At 41.4% G+C, this 24,829-nt stretch overlaps 1 long non-coding RNA gene across 1 annotated transcript in view; it reads right to left on the minus strand.

Annotated features, from left to right (window-relative positions):
* LOC142503871 (uncharacterized) overlaps positions 1-23,909 on the minus strand; it is a 49,638-nt gene extending 25,729 nt beyond the window's left edge. Inside the window, exon 1 of the long non-coding RNA XR_012804110.1 lies at positions 23,342-23,909. This is a non-coding gene — a long non-coding RNA (uncharacterized LOC142503871). The remainder of the gene's footprint in view (positions 1-23,341) is intronic.
* Between the last annotated feature and the right edge of the window lie 920 nt (positions 23,910-24,829).

Below are 24,829 nucleotides of genomic sequence, written 5' to 3' on the forward strand. Positions count from 1 at the left end.
TATTTTCTTTTGTTTAATTATATGCAGCCTTTGATTACCTTTATTGAAAGCTGCTGATCGATTAGTTCTCCCGTGATAGATCAGCAAAATCCTGCTTCTCAAGGTTCACTAAATGGCTGCCTTTCCGGTTCAAATTAATCCTTCAGTCAGTGTACTATAACTCAGCAGCTACACTGTATTCTTATATTACTAACGTAACATTATCTATTGTTACAGTTTGCAGCTCAAACTTCTGGGAACATTGGCAACAAATGATCACAAACAGGAAAATGTTGCAAACATATTGCACTGCTGGTAAAGTGTTTAAACCCTTCTATAGAAATCACAAGATCATCAGTATATTAAAACTCATTAAAATGTGTGTAAAATTAAAAGTTACCATTTCATAAATATTTATTTATATTTATATATAAAGAACAAGTTAAAAAAAATGGCATTAAGGGTTGAATGGAAAAAAAGTAGGAAGTATGATCTAATACTGCAGAACTGGTTTATTTAAATAAAAAAAACCATAGGGTATTGCTTCGATTGCTCCTTTATTACAGTAAATTATATTACTGCTTGACTGCTACAGAGTCATAACATAGCTAATTGTTGCTCTATTACATACAGTATGTGAAGCTATAGACCAAAGTAAATTGCTTAGCTATTTTTTAACTGTGTCTTGATTGTTTTGTTTACATTAATAAAATACTTATTTTGGAAGATGTATTGCCTTATATTGAGTCTTATATATTGTCTTATATTAAGCCTCCCAAATGGGAGGAATTCAGTCATAACTTTACAATCCTGAAAACAGTTTCCCACAAAGTGACAGCTTTAGGGAAAGACAAAAATAGCTCTACTGTATGGAAGGAACATCTCGAATAACTGAGCACTTGTTAGATTCGCCTGTTCCAATAATCTCATGTAACACTAAAATGAGGCACTTACAAGGAGCCTAACTTTAGTCCTAGCAAGTATAGAGGGGGGGGGGGGGGAGAAGAAGGGACATACCTCTTTCACTGGAAGTCACTTTATGCCCCAGCCTCTATGTAGACTAGGTTGACTCAGCTTTTGGTTCCAGGGTTCCTCAATATGTCATGTTCTTCGAGACCACAAAATACCTGTATGTTGTTCTAGGCCCTGGGTGGTTAACTCCAGTCCTCATGGGTCATTGACTGTTGGTGGCCTTGTGGACTGGAGTTGGCAACTCCTGTTCTAGGTGATCATCATAATAATCCCTTGCACACTAGAGAACATATTTCCTAGGCAAGGTACTAGGGTCCGGTGCAAACATCTCAACTGTCGCAGCTGCTCCACTGAACACAGACAACTACTCAAAGACAAATTATCCACTCCCTGCAGGTTTATGATCAAATAAAATCCAAATGTTATTCTTCCTATAATAAAAACCCCCAAACAAACATGGATCCAATAAACAACAATGCCAAGCCACCTGTTACCATAGGACTTAATAAGACTGAAGATGTTATTGTAGGCTTTTTGTAATGCCAAATAAAGCCTATAACATCTCTTTACAATAATTTTGAATCCCCAGAAGGTATGAGGAGTTGTTTAATAAAGAATTCAATTATTCCCATTGTAAAATGTGCGTCATATAATTTCCGTTTAGATCACAACTCGCATGCTGACACATAAAGGAGCACATGCATCAAGTGCCGGTACAGGTTATTTCACCCGTTTTGGGGTAACTCTAATTCAAGTCAATGGGAGTTAACCCTGGAATAAGTGCAATAGCCGGTACCAGCACTTGATACGTGTGCCCAAAAGGCCAAGAGTCTAGCAAAGGTTCTTGCAGCATTGAAGCTAAGTGACATAAGGACCTATTCTACTAGCTTCGATAAGTGACTCATCGAGCATTTTGAGCACTTCTTGAATGAGTTTGCATATTTAGCTATTCAGAAAGCTTTGATAACGTGGCAAACTTGCTTGAGAAGTGCTTCTCCCCGATAGGTAGCACTCTCCCGATCTCCAACTGAGCTGGAGCTCCACAAAATGCTCAAACTCGCATTTTTTTTTAAAAACATCAAGCAATTCTAGTACTGTAGCTCAGAGATTCACATCGCGGGTGCAGCTCGCAGTTCTCATCTCACCACCTCAAGGGTGGCGAGATGGGATCTGCAATGTGACTTCGAAATAAAAATGTATTTTTAATGCATCGGATTTAAGCCGGGTGTCTACGGAGCTGACCCGCATTAACATCAGTCCCAGAGACCCCCTGCTTCCATTCTATGTAATAAAAATACATTTACACGCAGCATCATTACCTTAGTGGCTAACCACTAAGGTAAGGAAGAGGTTACATACCAGTCCCCTGTTTATTGGGGGTAGAGAGGGTGAATGAAAAGGGTATTTGGCATCTATTGGGTATTTAGGCCTACCGGGAGGGATGCAGGAGAAGTTAACCCCTTCATTACCTTAGCAGTTACTACCGCTAAGGGAATTAAGGGATTGACCCCTCACGCTACCCACACGGTAGGCATTACCACCCACCATGGGCCAAATACCACCTTTACCCATCCCTTCTATCCATAATGAACATTAAAATACAATACAAACACCAATATTACTCAATACACCCATTGATTGCCAGTGTGGTTATCTATGCCCTCAATGGGAGAAAAAGATAACCCCAATAGCAATGAATGGCACCGTAATACCCACCCCCTCTATCCCCAACAACCCTGCAACCTAATACATACAGTACAGTAATGGGCAAAATCCCTATTGTCCAGATCTGGATAATAGCTAATTTGTCCATTAAAAATAAAACATCCCGCCAGCATAAAGTAAATTAAAGTGGGACTTATCTCTGCCAGGATGAAGGCTGCCCTCATCCTCATCACCGTCCTCTGCATCCTCCTCCTCATCCTCCGAGGCCAGCAACATTAAAATATAAATGAAAAAACTACTGCCCACTAACACCTTTATTAGCTTAGCGGTTAATAACCGCTATAGTAATTAAGGTTTAACCCCATGATACCCACATGGGAGGCCTAGCACCTTCCCCGGGGAAACTACCCCACCCCCTGTAACCCCATCATCTCACATACAAATGGACAAAGGCACAATTGTAAGGAATCCGCTCCGCGGTTTACTGGTTGCCTCACCTTGCAGACCTGTGCAGTTCTGGAACATTTCTCCTGTTATTTACTGCAGCCTGGATTCTCTCACAAAAGCAATACTGCCACACACTCCCTCTGATATTTACTGCAGTCTGGATTCACTCACCAAAGCTATACTGCCACACACTCCCTCTGGTATCTACTACAGCTGTGCAGCCTATCACTGCAACCTAGACTTGCATTCACTCATTGGAGCAGTACTTTCACACCCCCGCCGGGGATTGGCCCACTGGCCTTTAAGTACTGCTTTCCCACAATGCTCCCTGCCGAGCATAGTCCTTACTGGATGTCACGACCTGTTCTGCCAGCGGAGAATTGAGGCAAGCAGGATAATTACAAACAATTTTGATAGGGTGTGAGAAAACCCATGCCCACATTAAGTCCTTTGATTTTGGTGTCAAAGAGTCTTATCATTCTGAGTTCAAATGCTTTCCGTTTTCCAAAATCAAAGGACATGGGTTTTCTCACACCCTATCAAAATTGTTTGTAATTATCCTGCTTGCCTCAATTCTTATCCACACTTTCTCTCCCCCCCCCCAGCATCCCTTCCCCCCCCCACACCTTTCTTTGACACTGTTCCCTGGCTTCAAACACTTAACACCCTACCTTATCTACAGTAAATATCTGTTGTTTTTTTTTCCCTCTCTCTACACTGCTTTAGCCATTGAATCCTTTGTATATCAGTATTGCTTGACCTGAAGAAGAGAGGAGAACTCTCGAAAGCTTGTCCTATGACATAAATTGTTAGTCCAATAAAAAAGGTATCACCTAATACTGAAGAACTCATTTATTCTGCACTATATATATATATACACACACACACACAATTAAAAGACAATCAATGTGTTTCTTACCATTGCCGGATTCACCAGTGTTCTACTCCGGCACCAAATCTTGACCCACAACACATTACTCAACAGCCAGATGTGAAGAAGTCCATGATCTTCTGTTGATTGAAGAGGAGTCTCCCTCCAGTGAGTTCTTGAGTTCTTCCTTCTTTCTTCTCTTCTTTGTAATCCGACAGCTTCTTGGGCTCAAATGAGATGGAACAGGCCTTATATAAGGCCTGTGATATCACATTTGAGTGCCACATGGTACACCCCCAATCTGTTTGGTTGGTGTACCATGTGAAAGCTTCCATTTTTTTTAAGGATGTGACATCATCAAAAAGGGAGGAAAGCCAGCCAATCAGGTAGCATAGGCTTCCCTCCCTTGAAGATGACGTCAATTCTGAAAAAAAAAATGGAAGCCATCACATGGTACACCAAACAATGGGATTGGTAGATATACCATGTGATGTCTTTCCTTTTTTGGTGTGCTGTGACATCATCAAAAGGGGAGGTAGGCATGCTACCTGATTGGAAGATAGCCAGTTGGTGTATGACAAGGGTGAATCCGTAAGGGTAAGAAACATATTGATTGTCTTTTAATTGTTTTTTTTTTGTTTAGGTTGCGCATTGACTGGCAATGTGTTTATCTATGCCTCTTTCTGGGTAGAAATAAGCACAGTGACATGCAATGCATTTTTTGGCCAATATTTATTTTTATTTGATTGTAATGTTTTTTGTTGTTGTTTTTTTTAGATTGTCCAGTCATTGTCATTGTAGTAATCCATGCCCATATTGTGGCATGGTTTACTACAGTGACAAATCAATTGTTTTATTGTCTAATGTTTCTTTTTATTTAAATGTAAATGTGTTAATTTATTGTTCCTTTTTAATTTTAGGTTCCCAGTTATGGCAATCCATGCCCATATTTTGGGCATAGTTTACCACGGTGACAATCAATGGGTAGAGATGGTGGGGTAGTTGACCTGGAAAAGGTGGTTAGGCCTCATGAGTGGGTAGCAAAGGAGGGGGATTAACCCTTTAATTACAAGTTGCTGCCCATGGAAGATGAGGAGGACACAGAGAAAAACGAGGGCGACCTTCTTCCTGGCATGGGTAAGTACAACTTTAATTTACTTTATACTGGCTGCGTACTGTTTTATTTTTATTGGGCAAATGAGCTATTATCCATATCGGGATAATTGCACATTATTGCACATATGTGTTGGGGCGCGGGGGGATAGGGGGGTAGTAGGGTTGTTGTATTTTAATCTTTCTCGGGGGTAGAAGGGGTGGGTGAAGGGGGTAGTTGCCCCAGGGTGGGGGGTTAAGCCTCTTGGGTGGGTAGCGGTGGTAGTCAAGGGGTTAACTCCTCCCACAACCTTCCCAGTAGGACTAACCACTCACCCTGGGGCAACTACTCCCTTCACTTACCCTTTCTACCCTCGAGAAACCAGCTACTCTGGCTTAACCCCTTTATTACCTTAGCGGCTAACTGTTTTTATTTTAATAACACAGTATTGAATCAGGAGGTCTCCTGAGCTGAACCGCATTGATTTTAGCCTCGGGGAAGCCCTGCTTCCCAAGTTACAGGCCCCGGTATGAGGTTCCGGCATCTCCCTCCATTGTTTAAATGTCCCACATCACGTGACTGGAAGATTTAAATGCACAGGAGATACCAGCACCCCATACCAGGGCCTGTAACTCAGGAAGCAGGGGTTCCCCAAGGCTGACATTAATGCGGTTGAGCTCAGGAGACACCCTGCTTCAATTCTGTGTTACTAAGATCGGCTGTAAGAGCTATGCAGGGAAATGCAGCTCTCCCTGTGCAGTTCTTACAGACTGCAGGCCGATCGCATGGGCAGGGCTTAGAAATAGGCTGAGATAAAGACACTGCTATCCCGATTTCCAACAGGTCCCCTTGAGCAGGACCCACAGCATGCACCTCGGCCGCTGCCGGCGCACCTTTAGCTGGCGGATCTAACACTGGGTCCGCAGGTCCTGCAAGCCCCCGGGTGGAGACATCCGTCTCCTCCTCAGACCTGGGGAAGGCAGTAGAAGGCTCAGTCAAAGTATCGGGACTTAGCCCTCACAGGTTTGGGGGTGGCAATTAGCCCCGCAGTCACGCTGATAGGGAGGTCTAAGACTTCGGTCCCTCCCCTAACAAATATATAGGTGTGACTCATTTGTTCCATTTTCTTCAGACGGTCGCCGGAGAGTCTGCGGGGGTGTAGCTATACTTTCGCGCCACTCTGCAACTGGCTCTGCAATTAGTTGCATTCTTGCACTTTTGCACTGGTGGGAAACCTCAGTCCTGATCATATCAGGCAAAAAATAAATCCTTTTAGCAGAGAGTGGTCCACAGAGACTTGAACGGGCCAGTACGTTTCTTTTTGTGCGAGAAAGTCTCTTATGGTACTGCTTACATTTGGGACCTTTTGTAGGGATGAATATTGAATAAATCTCAACTGTGGATAGAAACAAGCGATACATAGTATTGTACAAAGACAGCCTGGGGTCGGGCTCAACTTGCAGCACTGGCTGGCTGGGCCCAGGACACCTATCCCAGCTGTCCCCCCCTGATGACGACCCTGTGTGCATGTCTCTATGGAACCTAATTGACACGCTTATGTGTGTCATTGAATTTCCGTGCATGCGAGTTTCTATGGAACCTGGTTGAAAATAAAACTACTGTAGATGCATGAATTACAGTACTGTACATTACCCGACAGTGTCGCTGGAGGTGTTTCCTGCCCGAACACATTGTTGTCATCGGCCTGCTAAACATGAATGAACAGAAGAATTACACAATGATAATATGCATTTGTGTAATTTTGTAATACAGTACTAGAATAAGACAACAACAAAAATATTTTTTCACCACCAACTGACATCCTATTTCTGTGTCTTTAACATGTGGAAATGTTACATAATGTAATTGTTAGATTGCATACATGATTTTAAGTACAGTGCTGTACATTATTGGCAGTATTGATGGATGTGTTTCCTGCCCACACACTGTGTTGTCATCGCCCCGCTCAACCTGCAAAACATGAATGAACAGAAGAATTAAACAATGACTATGACATGAATGTTTTTATTTTTGTGATACAGCACTAGAATAAGAAAATAATCAAATCTTTTTTTCGCCACCAACTGACATCCTATTATTGTGTCTTTAACACGTGGAAATGCTACATAATGTAATTGTTAGATTTTTTATTTAGGGGAAGAAAATCCTGCGCATGCGTGAATTTACAGTTGAATAAGACAATAATAATAAATGTAAAATAATTGTGAGACTGTTTGTTAGATAAGAAAATACTGTTGATGCACGAATTAAAGTATCGTACTGTACATTACCTGTCAGTATTGCTGGATATTTTTCCTGCACGACCCCATCAAACAAGAAGGAAAATAAGAATTAAACAATAACTACAGTACAGTATAGTACTCAATTAAAAACATTTTATGTAAAACTTTCTTAGATTAAAAACATTTTTGTATAAACTTTATTTATTTAATAAAGATAGTCCTCTTCTTCGCCCGGAGTACTCCAGCTATGAGCCCTCTGATGCAGCAAAAGGGCATTGATGGTGTCTTTTATGGCTTTGAAATGTGCGGGAGTAATTTTAAACTGCTTCTTCAGTTTGTCCATAATGGCTCTCCCCAAATTGCTGGCAATTGCTTTCTTCCCCCTCGAGCCGTCATAGTTGACAAGTTGGCCCCACTGGGAATACAGGTCAAAACTGACATGGTGCTTGAAAATGATCAGGGCATATCGACTCGGCTGTCCTCCACAGTTGTTGACATATCTGGACAGAGTCTCCATTGGTATAATGGTAAGCAGCATGTCACCTACTGGAATTCCACGGATCACCGGTTGTCCGCCTCTGTGCTGCCACAGGTGTGCTTTGGAAAGCAGGCACGCTATATGCTGTGGGAGTATGCTTTCCTGCTGGTCTCTCCCTCCTTTCGGGGGTCTCGTGGCCACGGAGACACAGAGGGTGGGCAGGGTGACTCTGATGTTGAAGAGGGTGCAGGGGGTGTGCAAGGTGCCTCCGGTGTTGGTGAGGGCACCTCCAGATGTCTAGCTCCCTCTGCTGCTGTGGGCATAGGATAGAATAGAGACCCTCCCATGTCCCTCTACATCCACTCCAAAATCAAGTGCAACTTGGCTTCCACTCTGTCCCTGTATTATTGCATTGGGACAGGTGTTTCACAACCTCTAAACAATTCCAACATGCATCTGACCGAGCTGCATCCAGTGTCAGGTGGGCTGGGACTGGTAGAACTTGCTTAGGCACTGCTGTTCCCATGGTGAGGATGCCAGGGGGGTCGGCTTGGGCTGTGCTGGATCCAGGGCGAGTAGAGCAGTGGGGGTCCGGTTGGGCTGTGCATGATCCAGGGTAAGGTGGGCAGAGTTCGTCGGGTTTGGACATGCTGTATTCAGGGCGAGGTGAGGAGGGAGGGGGGGTCCAGTTGGGCTTTGCTGGATACAGGGCGAACTGGAGCAGCCCCTTCAATAAATTTTGCTGGAAATGCACTTGGCCATGTTCTCCTTTTTCCAGGCCTGCCCCAGATTCTTGACCTTAGGAGGTTTAGGGGCAGTTTCCTATTCTTTCTCCACTTTAGCCTTTCTGTTTTTGGGGATCTCAGGTACAGCTACGGCCTTTCGCTGTCTCAGCTTTTTGGCTGGAATGGCAGTGGGTTCTTACAGTATGTCCGTAAAAGTAGTCGAGGGGCGCATGCGCGACGGTGAGGTGGATGGAAGTGTAAGCTTTGAGCTCCGTCCCCCGCCGATTTAAAAGAATTAAAATATCCACAATAAAGCTGTCGAATCTATCCAAATTTACCCCAAACCCACGCGGTGAACTTGCAGGGATGGCTCCGCAAAGTGCCAAAAAGAAGAATGTGGGAGATCTAAGGAAATTCCTGAGCAGATCTAGCTCACGTAGCGCCGGGGCAGAAATAGCGCCGAATTCAACTGCAGGCTCTGACTCTGACCGAGACAATGACACGGCATAAGGACCTGAACATCTACCGGTCCGCCGGTGTGATTTTGATAGGCTCTACCGAGACCTGAAAACCCTCCTTCATGCAGAAATTCAAGAAATCCGCAAAGAGGTGCAGAGTGTGGGGGAACGAACCGGAGCACTAGAAGAAAAGATGGCGGCCGCGTCTAAAACAATGAAGTAAGCCGAAAAGAGAACCTTGCATCTACAAGCCCAGATAACAGAATTAGCAGATCAGCAAGAAAATGCTGAAAACAGGGATCGCGCAATAACATCAGGGTTCTTGGCATCCCTAAAGAGGTCATAGATGTAGAGGGGTTCATCTCCCGATGGATGGCGGCACTACTCCCAGGCTTACCTGAGGCGGAACTCCTGATGGACCGCTGCCATAGAGACCTTAGGAGCAGGCCATTAGCTACAGAGCAACAGAGGGATGTGATTGCAAGGCTCCATTATTTCCAGACCAGAGACGCGGTGTTTCAAAAAAACAAAGACAGAGGGGGCCTGCCGGTTCGAAGATGCCACCCTGCAGATATTCCAAGACCTATCCCCAGTCACATTATCCAGGAGGAAAAAACTACAACCTATAACGAAGATCCTATGTGAGAGAGCGATCCGTTACAGATGGACCTTCCCGTTTGGTTTACTGGTCATTAAAAACGGGAGGGCCATCTCCATCAAAGAGATCGAGGAAGGTGAAGACTTTCTCCACAAATTGGGGATGAAGGAGGGTCCAGTGGTGGGCATACGCAGACAACAGTTGCCGGAGGCGGAATGGCAAAAAGCTGGCAGGCCAAGAGGGAACCGCGAGGCAGCAGCCACGGAAGAGGACTGAGCCGAGAGGATTGGATTATTATGTTGGTTGTCTGTTCCCAGTTACCTAAAGTTACCGATGTTCCGGTCAAATTAAATTAAAACTGTTCTGAGCTCCCAAAAGTGTGATCTCCCAGTTTTGTATAGGCTCCCGGCAGAAGGTTAGGGCCCAGAAGGAAAATGAAGCTGCTTCTCGGCGGGACACTTTGCTAAAATAACTGCAAAATAAAAATAAATTTGAAGCATAAATCCTACCTGGCCTGGCACCCTGTCAGTTGAGTGGGGACAGCAGAAGATGGCGGTGGAACGCAAACGGGCAAGATGGCATTGGTGGAGGACACAGACGCCATGTCTGGATGCATCAGAAGAAGAAGTCTGTGTGGCGGGAAGAACGAGCGGGAAAACAGCCGTCTTCTCGGCATCCGGCCTGAGGTTGATGTTTTTGTTTGGGTGGATGGTTTATTTGGTGCCTTATTTTGGGGTATTTGTGGGCACATGCTTCTATTCACATCCTGGGGTAAATGAAATTTAATGCCATCTTGATTAGAAGTCAAGAGGTTGGGAGTGGGTTTTGGTGGATGGCTGGCAAGGTTTGGGTTTTCAAGTTCATATGTATATGTTTATACAGTACAGTACATGTTAATTGTATAATATAGATTTATAAACATAGCTTTTTAAGTAGTTATCTATAGTGATCTATGGTCATCTGTATGTATTTAAATGAATGCTGTGGTCTTTGCCTCCATGACAATGTTTTGAAGGAGAAAGAAGATCGGTGAAGACAAGGATCATATGTTATATTGATACAGGACCTCTTGACTATTCCATGTCCCGCATTGTCCAAACAGTTTCCTTTATTGTTCTTACAACTTACAAAATACAATGTTTCCATCTTGCACACTTGTACGGTGTGACTAATGCAATTGTCCTGCGGATACAAGAAAGTAAATGTTTTTTCTTGCTCTGGTTTTAAACCTGAAAAGCTGCTTTAAGGCATGCGGTGAAGTAATAGTCTAACTTTGCATTAGAAATAATCCAGCAAATTCCAACCACCAGGGATCCTTTCTTCAGAGTAATGTAGAGAATGTGTTCTTCACTCTGCATGGTAGGTTCTCCATCAGTATCATGAGCCAAAGATTCTCAATTACTAAGAGAGTGACATTTTCCAGCTACTAGACTATATGTAATTTGGTTTCATTTTAGCAGATATTGACTGAGGCTATTTTTATGCGAGAGGGCCTTTCTCTGATATTAACCCTTCCCAAGAATGTCTATTGACAGTGCATATTTCCCTGGAACTCTTCTCACTCACCCTGAACAGAAGAGAAAGTTCTTTCTATCTAAGTGTCCCAGATGCAGAATCAGGGCAAAACTGATGAGGAAAACACTGCACCATTTATCAAATCAAGAAAATCCCATTGGTTTCAATGAGAATCTCTTTCCTTAATAAATCTGGTGTCGGGTTTTTTGCCTCCGTTTTGCAGTCTGAAGACTTTACTAAATAAACCCCAGAGAGCTGTGGAAAATCGCAGGCCAGCGCAGTACAGGGGCACAGTGATACCTACTTTTCTATCATTCTTGAAGCAAAACAACGATTCCACAGAGATTTATAGTAGTTCATATCTAGCAGTAAAAAGCAAGGTAAAACTATATTTACCACTTCAGTGCCAAATAAATTTACAATGGGGATTCATTTTATAGAAACCCAAAAGAAGCTCCAGCACACACTGATTAATGGAGAAAAACGTAGAGAGTCTCAGAATAAGCTACAAATTTAATAGCGTGAGTAATGCATTATTTCACAAAAAAGGAAATGCTAAATGACTGTAAATGCAGAGTGTACAGCTCTGAAAACCACAAAGGTAGGGGGGAATACAGAGGGACGGGAAGTGTGGGATACAAAAGGGGTGGGGGGGGGGGGAGAAAACAGGTAAACATATAAAGACACTGGGGTAGGGTAAGAGGGGCAACGTTTCAGGGCAAGAACCCTTTCTTCAGGCCCGTTCCCTTAGGTCCAAAGGAACCTCAAGGTACTTACCTTGACCCTTGTCCCCCCTATGTGACACACAATTGCAAATTGAGAAAAATCACAAAATCATATCGTCCAGCCGTGAACAACCATCCGTAGTATAGGTAAAGATATATGAGAAACTCAAACCGTCCTTTTTCTTAGTGTTCACAGGCTACTGGCAACTCTTCTTTTCTTTCAATGCAGTATTTTACTGTGTATTTCTGTCATGTTGGATGTAGCATTGGGCTTCTCTGTCGTCTGTTGTGTATACACATGCCACGCTCAATAGCACTCCATTTTGACACATATACATATATATATATTTTTTTTCTGGGGGCTCAGGGGTTCCCAAAAAGAGCTTGCTGGGGTTCTGTGTTTTGTTAACCCATTCTCAGCTGTTTCAGCTGCTGGAGGTTAGTGGCTCCTCCTTCCCAGGTTTTATGCCCGCCCCTCCACACTTCCCTAGTTTGCAGGTCCTTTCATTCTGCTGGATATAGACCCACTGTGGTCTTTCTCCCTCCTAATAGAGGTAAATGAGAATTTTAATCCTAATAGAGGTATATTAGTATTTTATCTGGTAGTGTTACTGCACCGACACACTTTATTCGAGCAAATACCCAGTATGTACCTGGCAGATACCTGGAATGCGCCGCTCCTCACCTCTGACAAGCCCCGTTGCGTTTGCCTTCCCAGCCTGGGTTCATGCTTGGCTGATGGGCGGCTGATCTGTTAAATGATAATGATTAGGATTTAATAGGCTGCAATGCTTCGCGTGTCTACCAGATGGCATAAATTCATGAATTGTAATGCAGTATATATATATATATACTGTGCAGTATTGCAGCCAGCGGGAATAAAATGCTTCAATCCTTGCTGGAAAATAACCCAATGCACTCGGGCAGAAAACAGTCACAAACCTCAATACACCCGGGTATACCCGAATTCGTGGGACTAGCCGAGCTCGAATAAAGTGTGTCGCCAGTGTAGGCCTTGCGAATGGGTGTCTGCCTTGTCGTGGCTCGCAAGCTTAAAATGCTTTGGCCAAAGGGTTAAACTAAATGACCCTTTTTCAAGAGAATATATAAGTATTTTACTGTGTATTTCTGTCATGTTGGATGTAGCATTGGGCTTCTCTGTCGTCTGTTGTATACATATGCCACGCTCAATAGCACTCCATTTTGACACATATACATACATATATATATATATATATATATATATATATATATAAAAGGAAAAATATAAGACAGCGCCCTTATCAGTACACACCCAAATTGCTGCAACCCTGATCCAACACAGCAAGATGACACACCCAGCACAGATGCCTAATAACAATTGAATTAAAATAAGTTGTGGTTTGGAACAAGTGGATATATATATAATATATGAAAAAATGAACAAATATAAATAATTGAAAAAATGGAAAAAAGTGTGTAGCTAATAAAAAAATGAACAATAAAAATGACAAATGAAAAAAATCTAATCATATGGGACAAATATAACATAAAAGAAATAATCTCTATAAAAATGTAAAGAATGACAAAAAACAAAAATGATAAAACAATACTTGAATGTCCATATGAGTCCTTTTAAAAAGAAAATTACGGTCCGGGCAGCTTTCTTCTTGGGCTCACCAACCTCCCAACGATGCCTACTAGAAAAAAAGAAAAAGCGCCCGATCCATGTGTAAAATCAGATATAAAAGGTTTAATTTGCCATGAACAGACAATTGCAAACTCACACTTTGTCAGTATAATAAAAGCATATTATGGGACCAGCCCATGCACCACAGCCGTCCTCCGTCTGCATACGGTTGTTGTCACTGCAAATTGGTATTGCTGTTGCCGGTGTCACCGGTCGAACCTCTGTCCGTCAACCCGGATGGGATTCCTATGGTTCGTGGTCTGTACGGCTGCACACGAATTCTCACCAATCGGGGAACAGGGAACTCCTGTACTGACGTCTTCACTCTGGCGTCTGGGCTGCTCGACCACCGTAGTGTACTTTTTTAGTATTTAGTAATTATTCTAGTATATTTAATTTTTTGATATGTATGTAATTTGTATAACTGTGTGTAACACATGAGGTATTTTAATATTGTTATGCATTTTTTAATTTTCAATTTGTATGTTTATCTATTAAAGCAGTATATACCTAGCTCCCACATTGTTAGCAGTGTATTTTACTGGAGAATCCGTTCGTAAATTATTAATTAATTATACATATGGTTAATTATCATTGGATACAATCAGACACTATAGACAGTCTATTTGGGCCATTTTGGCCATATTAATCATTTAGTAGCAAGCCACGGCTCGTTTATAGGAGAGGGACTATTACTTAGCACTTCCACCAATTAAAAGAGGGACCTCCAGTATATATACACTGCTATCTTGTTCAGGGACATTCCCTTTGATAAAGTTGGATTTGTTGCGACGAAACGCATCAGGGACGTACTTTACGACATTACGTCATCACGCTGTGTGTATCCTTTACGGCCGGGGAGCACATGTAGTGATTTGAAGGCCTTACTCTGATGCCAGATTTACCTGGATGATTTCGAGTGAACCGAGTGAACCGGAGGGACTGCGCTGTTTGTGAGATCAACTCCAGCCTGTTTTGGACTCTCTGCTGCGGTTTGGACACTCCTTGGTGGTGATTATATATCACATACTGCATATATTTTACTTGTCTATTGTGAATGTTTTTAATCCCCCATTCCATCCTTCCCCACATTAAATGTTACAGTGTTACACTATGGGGCGTGCGCTCTCTGTTTTGTCTTTCTCATAGATTCTGCTGTGGAACTGGTTATTCCATGAGAGAGCTGCCGTGGGCCCCTGGACTCTGTACATTATTCTGGTGCTACCTGTCAGAACTTTTTGTATGGTTTGGACATTGGACTTTAATTTTTATTATTGTTATTTTGTATATCCATATGTTTGCATTTAGTCTATACAGGCATACCCCGGTATAAGTACACTCACTTTAAGTACACTCGCGAGTAAGTACATATCGCCCAATAGGCAAACGGCAGCTCACGCATGCGCCTGTCATCACGTCCTGAACAGCAATACCGGCTCCCTACCTGTACCGAAGCTGTGCGCAAGCAGGGAGACTATAGAGCCTGTTACAAATGCGTTATTTACATCAGTTATGCACGTATATAACGACTGCAGTACAGTACATGCATCGATAAGTGGGGAAAAGGTACTGCTTCACTTTAAGTACATTTTCGCTTTACATATATGCTCCGGTCCCATTGCGTATGTTAATTCGGGGTATGCCTGTATTGATTTTCTGTATATATACTTATTCTCTAACCCTTATCATTATCATCTGATTTATATTTATATGCTTGTTGGCGCTACTTTTTGTTTTTTCTTTGTCTATATATATATATGTATGTACTCTTTACACCTCTGCATACACACTAGGCTGAGCGAGGCTATCACTGGATCCTTCTGGACTCTGTTTGTTTTTGCCCCCCAATACACCCATACTATAATACGTAAAGATTGTCATATTGGAACATTGGTCATTCATTAACTTATTTTTGAAGTGCAATGTATGACATGTTTGTTGATGTTCTTCTGCAGTGCAACTATATTAACTATTTACTGCCCATTTTTGCTTTCTTTCATGACTCCAGAAACCTATGCCTTGTTAGCATTACTCCCTTTGCTGTGACTAGTGTCTGTAACACAAGGAATACAAGTGATTCACATTAGCAATATTCATCTGGTCTGATAATTAAATAAACATTTCAACATGTTTTCCTTGCAAGGAACTGATAATCCAGGAAGCAGCCTTGATATGAGCAGAATTGGACTATTAGAAACGTCTGTTTTGCCACCGACCGACAGCTGCCAAGGGATAGTTGACCAATCAGACAGCAGGGATTTCAATAATGCTCGAAATTTACATCCATTTAGTCTATAATACAATTTTCAAATATATCCAAGGTTCATTTCAGGGCAGTATAAATGACACAGAATCATCCATTCAGATTAAATGTCAGCTGCAAAGACACATTTTCTTTGCAGTAAGAGCAATGACAAATGTGGAAGACTAGTGCAGTAGATATCCTTAAGAAAAGGTTAAACATTTATTTTCTTATTTGGTAATTAATGGTATACATGAAGATACCACCACTTACGTTACAACACACTACAGGAGGAGCAAAAATCCAGGGAGAAATCTGATTGCCATTGTCGACAAGGAATGTTTCCCTCTTATGAGATATAGGGGCCTATGGAGAAAGGTCCGATAAGTTAGTTATTGGCAGCTTATCGTCAAAAAAGCCTACTGCTAGTCTGTAAGCTCCGAAATGTTGGCGATCCTTCAAATTTTCAGCAATATTTTTTCCCGATAAAAAAAAATTCGCCAAACGTGCTCCGATAAGCCACTTATTGCCACTTATCGGCAGTTTTTGTAACTCGCTCAATTCTAGTAGCCACGATCAGCTTATCGATGGTAATCGCCGCTGTAGAATTGAAATTTCTTCTCAGCATCGCCTGGCCAGAAAAAGTTGTCAAGAAGGTGGTCAGAAGCTGCCGAGAAACGGCGAGACGGGACTTAGAAACAAAATGCAACTGTCTGGCATATGTTTTAAGCATGGACGTATTTGAGCGGACTCGTATTGCTTTTTATTTGTGAGCCCGTGTTTTATGAAACTAGTAGTTGTAAGAAATGTCAGTTCATATTTCTGATATTATTGTGTCACCGCTGACGTTACGAAGGGGTTAACATATGGCTTGTTCATCTTTTGGTTAGATATCGGGTACATGAAGTTTAACATTCATCTGTGTCACAGGATTGTCACATATAAAAGTTTTAAAGGTGCAGTTAAAACAATATCCTACATGTGTGTAAATATGAATAATTCATGTATGTGTTTAAAAAATCTAAATATCTTAAAACAGATTGATCTGGCCTTAAATTATTTATATAAATTTAAAAGCATAGTTATGTATAAAACATTATTTAAGTGTCAGCCCCTTCCCCTTCTTATTGGCTCTGTCTTTTGATCCCAGCCTCTCTCTATCAGTGCACAAATTGTATAGATTAACTGCCCACTCATATTATATTTATGGACTACATTTCCCCAAATGCATATCTAATACCCCAAAATGTAAAATCATATTAAGCGATCAATTACTGGATAAATGATCGATGTATATCGTAACTAATCACTTGTTATTGTGCATATTGTATTGATGCACATTGTAAGAGATATGTGCAAAGGTACACAATGGAGACCGTTTACACAGTGAAACTTAAATTAGGCTTATTGTGCCGTTCCCTTTAACACAGCAAAACATTCAAATTAAGCAAAAGAAAAACCTACTCCACTTTGGAGGATATTCTCACATAGTCTAGCCCTCTCTAACTGGGTGGTTAGCTAAACTAGTTACCAGCCCCAAATGTATATCTGTATATATGTATATATGTATGTATATAAATATATATATATATATATATATATATATATATATATATATATATATATATATATATATATATATATATATATATATATATATAAAACAGTCCCATAAGAAAGTCTTATCTGTTTCTTGTAGCTGTAGGGGAAGGCCTCTCTGCTTTCCTGGGACCGCACCCTTGGGTTCTAATGCAATGTCTGCTCCCAGGTATAGAGGTCGTGTCCCCTTTGTTTTGCTGTCAGCCTGCAGCACTTATGCAGCTCAAGACATCTGTTGTTCTCCAGGTCAGTCCAGTTGTGGACTAGGGAATCCTTCTTCCTGTGTCTCAGAACAGGCTTTTTCTGACAGAGCTTTGATTAGGCAGGTGGAGTTGGTTGATTGCTGGTGTGCAATTAACCAGCACACTGCTGGATTAGAGGCAAGTTTCTTAACAGGGATAAGTCCCTGTTACACACATATTTAATGTTAGAAATGTGAATATTGTTTCAATAAACCTCACATTGATCTGCAGCTTTAACAGATGTAAATAAGTATAGTGACAGTGTTGAAAAATGGTGTGACGGGTTATATACGTTTACACTTTTAAGAATCATGTCTAACCTATTTAATAACAGTTTACTAATGTTACTGATGCATATGTTTTATATTTATATGGTCAATACCATTATTAACCGCCAGGAATGCGTGAAACGCGTTAGAGTGACTCTCTTACCCACAATTTTTGATCCTAGTTCACCCATCTATTAAATTGTTTTTACTTTACTAATTTTTGTGCTGAGCTCTATTTTTTCAATTTGCAGTGCGTCATAACCCCTCAATAGGGTTTCTACATCTCCTGTTTGGTTGCCAGTCTCCTGCAGGAGTGACTTACTGTACCACGATCTGTTTGCATTAATATACTGAAAAATAACATTAGTCATTGATTGGCCAATCAACATTTAGTATATTAATTCCAAACAGATTGTTATGTCATGGCTATATATCTCCATCTACAGTATTATCTAAAAAAAAATACCCACAATAAGAATTGAGTATAAACAACAATGATTTAGCATAAACATTATTCTCTATTTTTTATTCACTTTTTATTACATTTATTAATAAGTAACATACAAGTTTTCAGATGCCCAGAGGTTTTTTTAGATTAACGAAGATTATGAATCCCATATACGCATGTGCCATGATTAGCACACAGGTTTCACTCATCTGTGATTAAGTGAAGTGACTGATATAAGGAGTAGCCCCACCTCTCTCACACACCCCTGAAGAAGCGACGGCGATCGCGAAACGTGTAGGGTCAAAGGGCACCCGTCCCAAGAGAACCGACATCAGGATACGCATGAGCAGCGACAGCAGCCACTCAGACATGCACTTCAGCTGGCTTTCTATGTGCCAGAACCGGCTGTCCTTACCACCTTAGCTCGCGAGATTTCGAGCAGGAGCATAACGAGTCAGTGAGGCACAAGCAGGAGCTTTGGATACTGGTCTATCAAACTACTTGATCTCAGCAGAGAGGGTCCGAAGGAACCAGCAAGTCTGCAACGTGGCTCATCACCGGGGATTTCGTTTCGATAGCAGCCAGAGATGACATCTCCTGAATATACATATATATTCAAAGGCGCATATTATACCTGCTTCCTGTAAGTTGATTTTTCCGGACTGGACGGACACCCGCTCACCAATTGTGTTTTATTATATTGTCATATTGTTTTTAAAGTATTTTATTAAATGTATCTTTTTTTCATGTCATCAAATTTGTAATTTAAATTTTTTTTCGTTTAATTGATAACACCTCCAAGGCTTCTATGTTTTAAAGAATTCCAAGGCTATAATCCTTTGACCATACAGTATTATGCTCTGTTTGTCTCACTTGTTTCTTTTCATGTGCTGATACCAACATTCCCTACATCCCGAATTTCGGAGTGGCCAGGACAATTTTCCCTTCAGAGCAATACAACATTTGACTGCTCACTTCAAACCAGGAAATGTTCCTACTACTGTACTTAGTGAACATAAGAAAACCCATTGTAGGGTTTTATATATATATCCAATAAAGAATATCACTTGTGAGCACATTCACATGTCTTAGACAGGTCTGCAACCCTGCCTTTCAACCATTATCACCTAGCAGACAGTGCTCCATCTGCAGCAAGGGATTCTGGGAAATTACATGCAAATGAGCACACAATGTGTCACTTCTTGCCTGGAATATCCATACACATGGAGCCCATTTAAGCAAACGGATCACCGTTCACACAGCTCCCCTGAGGAGGAGATCGTGGTGTAGCCTTGTGTGTGTGTGATGTCCCAATAAAGTTTTTTTTCAATCAACCCGGAAGTAGCCTGGATACTTGTTACTCGCAGTGGCGCCGGATCTTCTTTCTTTCCATCTGATTTCTCTGAAGGCTGCACGCTGGACAACGGAGGACAGAGGTGAGCAGGACCCATATCGGAAGCATCTAGAGGTAAGGGATTTCCCACCCAGCTCTGATCAATTTTGAGGTCTACATCTGCACCCTCAATTCTGTTCCCAAGTGACCATACTGACACCCACGGGTGCTGGGACTATTTACCGGAAGCAGAGGACAGCTCCCCTGTTTACCTTAAAAAGGGAGTCAACTCTACATAATCATTCAACCCCCCAGGATATTTTGCCAGGGAGGGTGAATATCCAGAACTGCTCTATTTTCGCAATTTGAAGGTCTCTATCACCAGTTGTAATGTTAATTATTATATGTTCAATTCCCATGTAGCGAACTCCTGTGGTATTACACCCATGAACATCTATGAAATGAGATAAAAGATGGGTGAGTGGTTTAGAGGAAGCTACTGATTTAGGGATATTAGCACTGTTCCTGAGGATATTAGCAATGTTCCATAATACAATGTTTTAAATGGCGCTTGGTGCAGCTCACATATTGTAGTCCGCATTCACATTGCAATATATATATTACATATGTTGTTAGACAATCAATATCATTATTTATTTCTGTCATATTTAGAGTCTGTCATTTTAGATGTAAAATTATTTTGTGTTAACATTTTAGGACAAATTTTACATCTATTGCATCTATGATTCCCTTTAAGGCCTAGTACATCCCTAAGATCTTTTTTCTTAGTTGCGATAGTGCCTTTAAGGAGACTCGGAGACAGAATGGTTTTCAAATTATTTGATTTTGTGAAAACAATAGGTGGTTTCTTCACAAGAAACTTTGACAGTATTGAATCCATATGTAAAATATGCCAATGTTTGGCCCCAAAAAAATAAAAAAAAAAAAATATACATACATACATACATACATACATACAGAGAAAGAGAGAGAGAGAGAGAGAGAGAGATGATATGATATTTTTATTTGCTGTACACTTTCTGTAGAATTTCTATTCCAATGAGTAGCATGTGAATTTCCAAACCTGCTTATCATCTCATCTTATCCAGTGCATTATTCAATACATTACATTAAACCAGCCCACAGCTAGCAGCTTTCACTGGGCACGCTTGTGATGCACAGTCAAAATTGTAACTGCCACTCACTGACCACTGGACATTGACATTTGCAAACAAAAAGGACTGGGGAAGCCCCTGGACTTAACCTAAGTAGTTTTAGCTACGTCATAATCGTCTGCTGAGGATGAGAAATATAGAGATGGGTGTAGATAAAACATGAGGCTGTTACTGCAGTCATGTGGTTACTGTAGGGGCTGTCCAGCTATGCTGTGGAAAACTAAAAAAAAAAAAAACTAGATTAACCTGTTTGCTCAGACCTTATAAATGTATTGCGAGGATCAGGGAGTGTTAGTAGGGGGAAGTGTTTCTGCAACCTGATTGGACCAAATGGGGTAACATATTTATAGCCACATTGCTGCTGAAACTTGCAGTGTTTTATTTTTTACAGGAAACCAAAGCAATGGACGACATACAGATTACATTTTAAACCACCAGACAAGTATCATGATTTACTATAAGAATCAAAGTGCTGGTTACTGTGGGGTGATAGGCTGACTACTTTAAATGCAGGCTGACAATTGAATAAGGAGAGAGGTTACAATGAAGATCATAGGGAAGGAAATGTATGAAGAGGATTTGACATTGGTTTTTCATAAACATTAAAGCTAAGCTACCATAGGAATTAGATGCATAAGAACAGAGGCAGTTTATCATGTGGGTCAGACGTATATTCATTAACATAACAGAATTAAAAGTAATAGCAGCAAGTGTTGTTGTTATTGCACTGCACTCCATGCAGTTCATATGTAAGGGTTATTGTCTTAAAATGTGATGCATTTCAGTACAATCGCTTCTGCAAGTCAAGTGTGGGAGGGTCAGACTCAATGGATGAAATGTCCTATCATGTTGCCCTGCCATGGGCAGTACAGATCCCATGGACCACAAGTTCCTCTGATACAATTTGGAGAGACCCCACGAACCAAGACTTGAATGTACCGTTAAGGAACGCTTTTTTCCCTGCTCCGTCCCTTTAGATGCTTTTGTTATTTGTAACAAAACCAAATCCTGGGAAACAAAAAAAAAATCTTGGGAAGAAGAAAGGAGGGGGCTTTATCTTTGCAAACTTACTGAAACTTCAAAAGAACTTTGCAATGAAACATTTCTAATGAATTTCTTTATGCATCAGCCACAAGCACCCCTGGGGAAAGACAGCATGGTGGGGAGATACCTTGTTAGCATATGTATCTCCAAATACCATAAATAGCATATCATGTATCAGCCCACACAACTTTCCACATCACTGGTTGAAGTCAGTGCCCAGGATGCTTCAGCCTGTGGGGACAGTTTGGGATAATAAACTCAGAAACACATTAAGTAGACACCGGCATTTCTATTGCTTTACTGGTACTGTATGTGTGAACAGGCTTTAACCCTTTCACAGATAGAGCAGCAACAGAGTGCTATGTATTTGCCTGAGCTCAAACAGGTTACATGTTGGCATAGCTGGTGACTTTGATATGGCCCTGACGCTATTTCTCTCCTCACAGACATGTACTAAACAGGATGTGCTTGGAGGTTTATGCCTCATAGATTTCATTGCTTTCGAAAAAGCCAAAGTCGCTGTGACTGTGTTGCTCTTCATCAAGCTGTGTCACAGTATCACTCAACATGTGAAGCAAAGAAGGCTTTCTCCAGGAAGACCTTCCTTGCAGCCCACGCATTGGCGTGGCCAGATGAGACACCTAGGGGTTTTTGTAACAAGGGAAAAGTGGTGTAATTCTGGGGCAAGCTAACTGCACAATATGTATCAAAGAAAAAACAAAAAGCAACATCATTTTTGTTGCCTGAGAATTGCACCATTTTTGCCTTAATACATAGAGACCCTGAAAGAAGTGTGTGTTTGGTTCTGTAGCTCAGGGGTGTTCAACTCCAGTCCTCAAGCCGCCTCAAGAGGTCAGGTTTCCAGGATATCCCTGCTGGAGCACAAGTGGCTCAATCAGTCCCTGCTTCAGCACAGGTGGCTCAGAGGCTCAGTCTTCATGCTGAAGCTGGGATATCCTAAAAACTGGACCTGTTCTATTCTATATACTCCGAGGTGGCTGTAGTAAATATGGTTCTGCTTGTTCCCTCTGGGGCAAATAATAAGTGAAGGTGATCAAATATGGCGCAAAAAACTAAGAGCGATCACTAGTCTTAAAGTGAATAAATATTAAGCTCTGTGAGATAAAGTGCAAATATATATAAATAATATCAATGCAATACAAATATAAATATAAAGTCGCAACTCCCTGCTCAAACACACGGGTGGGGCCTGTCTTCCCTGGTCCCAAAATGTAGGAATATGTTCTCACAATCCAAGAGGAGCATGTACGGGGAGAGAGAAACAACACAAACAATCAAAGTGCAGGTGTATTGCACGCTGGATACATGTCAGCTCATATCTTGGCTCTATACTCGCAGGACGTAGGATGTTTTATGGCAATATCAAAAGCTGCGGCAATCTGTTCTTTGTATGTCAGGAAAGGATGTACTGTAGCACCTCCCGGAGAGTTCAGGAGAGACGAACCTCAGCAATAATAGAAAAATAGCTCCACAGCACAGATCAATAACGTATGAAATGTTTTATGTATAAAATATAAAAATCGCACTTACAATAATGCAATATAAAATGGGCACATAACACTAACGAGTGTAATGGAGAAGCCACACAGCATACTCGCTCACCACCCCGCCTCCGTTGGACCTCCGCTGATCATGGGAAAACTCTCTGCAGTTGGTAGCCAGCCTGCTGGCGTTATCCGCGGTCTCCGCTCCGTCGTATCCTCGAGGTTGTGACGTCACCTCCGGTCCGGCTTCCGTGTTGTGCGAGCAATTGGCAGCGTATCTCCTGTGTGCTCAATAGTAAGGGGGTACTCCCACGCTACGCGTTTTGCCCAATCCAGGTAACGACTTCATCAGGAGGTTACCTTCCCCCACCTATCCTAAAGGTTTATATACCCGGTGCAATATGAAACTAATTAAAACAAACTTTTGATCTGTGCTAATTTGAAGGGAAACATTATCAACATGGAGTTGGTAACAAAATGCAGCTACTCAGAGGTAGTACCAGTCTCAAAGTTTCTATAGTGAGAGTAAACTTCTCTCTCATTCATATTAAACAGATGATAGTAATTGCAAAGCTATCAATAATTTGCCAATCGAATAAATGAAAAATCAGCCACAAAACTGGGAGAAATGCCCATATATCAAAAAAAAGAGCACATAGCATTTGAACGGGGCCAATATGGGGAGAGATCAACTAAATAATGATCCCAACTGGCAAATTGCCAAAAGATACACTGCAAATTGAAATGACCATCATTACAAAAAATGACAAGAAATATCCATACTATAATTACTATAAATGTGATAAACTTCATTGATCCCGTGGGATTAATGATGAATAATTTCATCAATAAAGGGATGACGTCATAAATCCAAAAAGAAACATCACTGAACTCTAATCACAGAGAACACTGATTGATAGAAAACACAGCACATGCAACATCATAACAAATAACAAGGGAAGTGCAGGTAACTACACAAAGTGACAATGTTTATACAAAGTATCATAAAAGACTACCTCAAACAAATGGCAACATGATGGAATGAAAAGAGAAGAGAGAGAGAACTGTTAGAAACGTGGAAAAAATACTATTTAAGAAAGGGAACACTATATTTCCATATTGAGTCCCCTAGGAGTAAGGGTCCCCAATTTGTGGATCCAGAATGCTTCCCTTTTTAACAATTCCAAATTCCTATCCCCACCTCTCCTATGTTGCAAAACGTGTTCGATAGCTAAAAATGTCAAGGTCATCTTGATGAAATTCCAAAAAATGATTAGATACGCTATGGGTATCCTACATACAGATGGAGTGTATTTCTAGTTACCACTGGCGACGAAATAAGCGAAGATGATGCCCCCCCAAGCCCTGCATTTTTGTGGAGCCCCGCCCAGTGGTTGCCTGCTCATATACCCCGACCTCCCGATAAAGATGGCGGATTTCAGTCCTGGACAGGCCCCCGAGGTGCTTTTGGGAGCTGAACTCTTCTACCCCTCTGATAGCCCCAGTAAGAATGTCGTCAGTTCACAACCACTGG

Source organism: Ascaphus truei, chromosome 10 (genome assembly GCF_040206685.1).
Source record: "Ascaphus truei isolate aAscTru1 chromosome 10, aAscTru1.hap1, whole genome shotgun sequence".
NCBI lineage: Eukaryota > Metazoa > Chordata > Amphibia > Anura > Ascaphidae > Ascaphus > Ascaphus truei.